The sequence below is a fragment of the Pongo abelii genome, chromosome 6 (assembly GCF_028885655.2).
Source record: "Pongo abelii isolate AG06213 chromosome 6, NHGRI_mPonAbe1-v2.0_pri, whole genome shotgun sequence".
Lineage (NCBI taxonomy): Eukaryota > Metazoa > Chordata > Mammalia > Primates > Hominidae > Pongo > Pongo abelii.
Genome location: NC_071991.2, coordinates 76,586,867 through 76,593,723, shown reverse-complemented (window position 1 = coordinate 76,593,723; position 6,857 = coordinate 76,586,867).

Below are 6,857 nucleotides of genomic sequence, written 5' to 3'. Positions count from 1 at the left end.
CGCCCGGCTAATTTTTTTTGTATTATTAGTAGAGACAGGTTTCACCGTGTTAGCCAGGATGGTCTTGATCTCCTGACCTCCTGATCCGCCCGCCTCGGCCTCCCAAAGTGCTGGGAATACAGGCATGAACCACCGCGCCCGAACTTACCTATAATTTTCTAACATTTAGATACAAATCACTAGAAAAATATCTAGAGTCACAGAATATTAGAGTTGGAAATGTTCTTGAAATTTTCATCTATTAATTTTGTTGATGAAGAAACTGAGAGGAAAACGGAATCGCTAAAAATCATGCATCTAGTTAGTGGTAGAGTCAAGCTTTGAACCCAGAATTCCTCAGTATTTCTCTAATGCTGTTATGCCACTATCATGGTGCCTCTGATTTGCTTGTTAGTTTATTATATAAGGCCTGGGAAATAAGGCTCAATTTTCTTATGCAAATTTTTCTACCCATCTGTTCCATAAGGAACACTTTAGATAGTAGCAAACTAAAAATGACCTCCTAAATGTATTTGGCACTTTAGATTGTAGCAAATTAAAAATGACCTCCTAAATATATGCTTTGTTATGTAGGATACTTCAACATAACAGACTAAGTGACAGCAGAATTAAAATTGTCAAACTCCCTGCCATATATTATCCATTTATAAACTACTAGTTTTGTGCTTGATTGATTATATTAGTCAGATTTGTTTCAGCATTGGACAAAGCCTCAGAACTAGGGAAGCAAGGCACACACTGTGCTACTCTTATTAGCCTTAATTGTCTCCTGCAATTCATGAAAAGTGAGCTATCCTTGAATCTTGTTTTGGTATTTTTATTTTGACTTTGTTCAGCACATTTATTAACACTAGTAAATTTCAGGCTGTTTTCCAATAGAACTCAGATGTTTGAACACAACCATATTTACGAAATAGCAATTGATAATGCAGCTATTTAGTTTCTGTTCAGAATCTGCTATTTCTTAGTGCCGAAAGATGCAGCCCAAATCCCATTTGCAGTGTTTATTACCTCTCAGAATCTGTGAGCAAGCATCTTTCCTGGTCCTTTTACTTGTCTGTCTTGTCTATTGGCTATCCATTTTCCATTGTTGTCCCAGGTTGGCTGCCAATGGTATATTTCTCAGCCACTTAATAACTTTACTTAGATTTATAAGAAGCCAAGTGCTGTCAAGTCCCTGAGATGTATAGATTGAAGCATTCTTCCTCTCCTCCACCCGTTCCAACTTTACAGTATAAGTCTGTCTCCTTAATAGCACTCTGGTCTTAATAGAGTGTGTCTCTCAGGGTCCAGCATCTGCTACATTGTTGGAGCACGGCTGATGCTCGTCTCTTCTGAGCTGGACGGCAGTTAAATAGGAGCAATTTATTTCTGCTGTTGCCAATATCACATTTCATGAACCTGAAACTCATTACTTTTTTTTAAAATTACCTTGCTTGGCTTTGTAAGGGCATTTTGTATTTGCCACAGATCATTCTTTTAGATTTGGAAAGAACTGAAACTTTTTGTTACATTTCTGATTGGTATAATAGGGTGCCATTTAGGCTAAGTGTAGGCAGGAGAACAAAAGCACACCTTTTGACTGCAGAAACTGCACTTGACTTGCTTAATAACAAGGATAGTGGTTGTGGAACATCTAGTTCACAGTGCAATAGAGAGAAAAGACAGCTTCTGGCATCAAGAAGTTTCTAGAAATACATAGAGACTGGAAAAGTTCTCTCAAAAGGAAATTAAGAAACATATCTGAGGAACAGCTATTGGTATTATAAAGGACATAGCTGGATGGGCATTATAATGCTGAATCCAGATAAAATTGTCTTTTTCCTAAGCACATTTTATGTTGCAGTTGTGCCCTCTATCATTTCTATCTGTATGTTCCTGTAAAGCAGAGGATGACAAACTGCAGCTCACCACCTGTTTTTGTATGGCATGAGAGCTAAGATTTTTGCAGTTTTATGTAGTTGAAAAAAATCAAAAGAATAACCTTTGTGACACATGAACATTATATGAAATTCAAATTTCAGTGTCTACAAATACAGTTTTACTGGAACACAGCTGCACTCTTCTTTACATATAAGGTCTGTGGCTGCTTTCATGCTACAACAACAGTAACTGTTTATCCCACAAAGCCTAAAATATATACTATCCAGATTTTTCCAGAAAAACTGCCAGTCCCCAGTCTAAAGCAAAGTGCTAGGCAATCAGGCTTATTTCTTTTCCTTTCACCTCCCCATTCTGCTTCTTAGAGAAAACACTGATAACAGAAGTTGCAAAGTCAGGGCTGGCTCTTGGCCCAGATGGAATTGCATAAATGAAATGATTTATAGGATACAGCAAAGTTTCTTTTACCTACCAATATCTTACTATGTCCTGTCAAGATACAATTCTATCCTTGTCTGACATGAGTCATTCCTTTGATGTCAATTATCCAAAAGTGATGGGGAGGAGCATTATTTATAGAAGACTACAAAAAATATTTTAGAGTAGAAAAAGTCCGTACTGAGACTGAAACCTGAGATCTAATTAGGAATTACCAGTGACTCAGCCATATGCCTTTAAGCACTGCATTTAAGCTTTTGCAGAATTTTTTCATTTGTAAGGATGATAAACCACGTGCTCGCTAATGTCTGTTTTAACTTCTTATTTTGTATTTCCCAATGTATGGGAGGGAGGCTTAGGGCATAATTTGGATTTCTCCCATTACTATGATTGAATTTACTAAATAAATTATGTGCTACTAAGAAAAGATGCAGAGATTCTGTCCCTTCATGAACATTATTGGTCGCCATATCAACAACACCTATAACAAATGAGATGGTTAATAATATGATTTGAATTAATGAATAAATGATTGCATGAATGAAATAGCCTTATTATGAATTGAGTATCATGTCACTAAATTTCCCTTTTTTACTGGATTCTGTCTTTGTGATTTGTCTTTTTATGACCTTACCTTACACTTGTAGATTGGGAATGAACTTGACCTTTTGCTATCCTTCTCAATATCATGGCATAGATTTTCATATTGCCTTCTGCTGGCTTGGCTTACCCAGGGCAAACGTATCAGTCAGATCTGCTGGTATGCTAGACCCTTAGCAGAGCTTTCCCTGCCAGACTGGCTGAATTCCCACAAGTGGGAGCTGGAAACCTTAGGGAGCTGAGAAGCAGCCATAGAATGCCAAGTCAGAGGAGATAGCATCTAGATTTTTGGATGAAGCCCAATTAGAGGACTCTCAGTAGCAAATTTTAATACTTCTAAAACTTGCCCAGAATGAACGTTCCATTGGATGTCAATATATAATGTATGTGTTGGCTCTGTGGGTTTTTGCGCTTACAAGCTCCTATAGATCTAGCATTTCTATGTTCAGAAGGGTCCTTATTTCTAAACAGTAGTGAAACATATGTTTAAGGAAGCAAAATACAGTCTTTTTAAGTAGGAAAGTCATAATTTTGTTTTGGACTTCAAGAAATAAAAAAATATTTAGAAATGGTGGTTACATGGGAATGTTTGCCTTGAGAGAGAAGCTATTGTAAAGGAACATCTTTTATTATAGTTTTGTTTTCTTTTGGTCACTTCTGTAGTGGTAATACCTTCTAATATCTTCTTTTCAAGATTAAGACAGATAGGAAAAGCTATATGTGTTGATCTAACACTTGAATTCACTCTATTAAGGGAATTTAATAGAGATATTTTTAGCCAAGGAAATGTAGCATCTCAAATACGATGCAGGAAATATTAAAACATGTTTAAAGGACATTCATATTTACTTTTCTTGCCTGTGGCTTAGGAGGCAAATGGCTATGAAAAGATGACACTTATAAGAGTAGAAAGGGACAAAAACAATAAGCAAAAATAATATATAATTATTCAATTTTCTAAATTGAGTACCATTAATATAATCTGTGTGTGTGTGCTTCTGTCTTTTGCCAAAAGTTACCTCTGATTGCTTATTAGACCAATGAAGTAGCTAACTACTTGTATATAATCATTGTTTACCTTGTATAATGTTAGTATGAAATTCAATGCTTGTAAAATATGAAGAACATCTTTGAGTCTTCCTATAACTAACGGTTCCAGTTCCTAGAATGCATTTGTGTGAGGTTGAGGTGTAGATGAAGAGGGTGGAATGGTATCGCATCAAATAGCTATTTGGCTATTTACTTTGATTTTCTCTATCTACACTGAAATAATTGCTCTATGTACCCTCACAAATGTAAAAACCAGATTAAGAAGACCTAGTTACATTCCTAGGTCAATCCTTGATAGGTATTATTTTAAAGACTTCTATAGGAGAAATTTCTAAACTTTTCCCATAACATTTCTGTGTTATTTTTAAGTAACTTTTCCTTTCCCACATTTAAAATTCTGGTTCATTGCCTACATCAAGTGGTTATAGCAAAGGTGAAGTGAACAATCATAGTGCTGTCATTGATTTTGATATAATCGTGCTGACATAATTATGTTTTTTATGGACACATTAATACCATAGTCAATGATAAATAATAAAACCTTGCAAAAAGAACAACGGATTATGATCATAACTAGTTTTTATTGAGAACATCAATATGTCAGGAATGGTTCTAAGTACTTCGTAAGTTATAATGTTTATTTTCAAAATAATTTTGTGAGTAGGCACTCTTTGTTGTTTTATAGATATGTTATAGATGAGGAAATTGAAGTACTGAGTTTTTAGGCAACTTGCCCAAAGTGACACAGTCATTAGGTAATGGAGCCAGAATTTGAACCCAGACAGTCTGACATCAGAGTCTGTGTGCCATCTGATTAGTTTCTTTTTAGACATATTCCTGAACTTATTATATTTGTCACAAAAATATTATTGATTTACTAGACTCAACTTCCAAGTTGCATTTTGCAAAATCGTTCCTTGGAAAGAAGTTCCAAGAGGTATTAACTCATATGGGGCATTCCTTGGCTGAATATCATCGGGAAGTAATAGTTTTAATAAACAAACCAGTTTCTCTCATGCAGGCCTTCTCAGAGCACTTACTCTGTAATGCACATTGTAGTGCTTCGAAACTGGGAGAGAATATGCAGTATTTGCCTCTCCTGAAAACACTAGTACTTTAGACAGTGCATATATAGAACATTTCCATCCTCACAGATATTTCTGATAGGCAGCAATGCTGTTGACTTTTGTGTCTGCATTTGTGGCTAGATAGAAATAATGGTTACATGGGTTATTAAACCACATAGGCAGACACTGATAACACTGAAAGTGAATCAACTAGAAATTAAAACAATGCATTTTGACTTAGTTTTTCTATTGAGAATGAATCTTTTGATTACAATAGAATTTTAGTACATATGAATCACAAATCCCTCACATCTATAGAACAATTCTGTTTATAGTACTTGGAGTTCAGAGTTTAAATAAATATAAGCAGTAAAATAAAAGGGGGGAGAGCATTGAAGAAAGGATAGATTAGTAATTGATCTTGAGAGCAAGAAGCTGCATTCAGGGATTCCCCTTCCTTTGTACTGGATACAAAAATCAAATGTAATTGTAAGATACAAATAGCATACTTATGCCTCAAACTTTAGAGGAATAACGATTGTGATACCTAGCTTGATAAAACTAATGATATAAAACAGACCCTCCCATCAAAGTAGCATTAATGGAGGCGTGGGAATCAGAAAATGGATTATACTTAGGGTTACTTTTAGATACTTAGGAATAGTGAAAGCAATGATCTTAGAGATCAGGTAGGTGAGGTAAATACATAAAGAGAGAGGGCATGGAAGTAGGGCAGTATATTAGTCTGTTCTCATGCTGCTAATAAAGACATACCTGAGACTGGGTAATTTATAAAGGAAAGAGGTTTAATTGACTCACAGTTCCACATGGCTGGGGAGACCTCACAATTATGGCTGAAGGCAGTGGAGGAGCAAAGGCACGTCTTACATGATGGCAGGCAAGAGAGTGTGTGCAGGGGAACTGTCCTTCATGAAACCATCAGATCTCATGAGATATATTCACTATCATGAGAATAGCATGGGAAAAACCTGCCCCCATGATTCAATTACCTCCCACTGGGTCTCCCATGACATGTGGAGATTAGGAGAGCTACAATTTAAGATGAGATTTGGGTGGGGACAAACCCAAACCATATTATTCCGCCCCTGGCCCCTCCCAAATCTCATGTCCTCACATTACAAAAACAATCATGTCTTCCCAACAGTCCCCCAAAACCTTAGCTCCTTTCAGTATTAACTCAAAAGTCCACAGTCCAAAGTATCCTCTGAGACAAAACAAGTCCCTTCTGCCTATGAACCTATAAAATTAAAAACAAGTTAGCTACTTCCTAGATTCAATGGGGATACAGGCATTGGGTAAATACACTCATTCCAAATGGGAGAAGTTGCTAAAACAAAGAGCTACAGCCCCCATGCAAGTCCAAAATCCAATAGGGTAGTCATTAAACCTTAAAGTTCCAAAAGAACCTCCTTTGACTCATGTCTCACATCCAGAGCATGCTTATGCGAGAGGTGGGCTCCCATAGCCTTGGGCAGCTCCACCCCTGTGGTTTTGCAGGGTACAGCCCTGCTTCCAGCTGCTTTTATGGGCTGGTGTTGAGTGTCTGCAGCTTTCCCAGAATGGTGCAAGCTGTTGGTGGATCTACCATCCATTCTGGCGTCTGGAGGATGGTGGCCCTCTTCTCACAGCTCTACTAGGCAGTTCCTCAGTGAGGACTAAGCCTACATTTCCCTTCTGCACTGCCTTATCAGAGTGTAGGGGTAGGACCCCTACAACAAATTTCTGCGTGGGCATTCAGGTGTTTCTGTACATCCTCTGAAATCTAGGTGGAGATTCCCAAACCTCAATTCTTGACTTCAG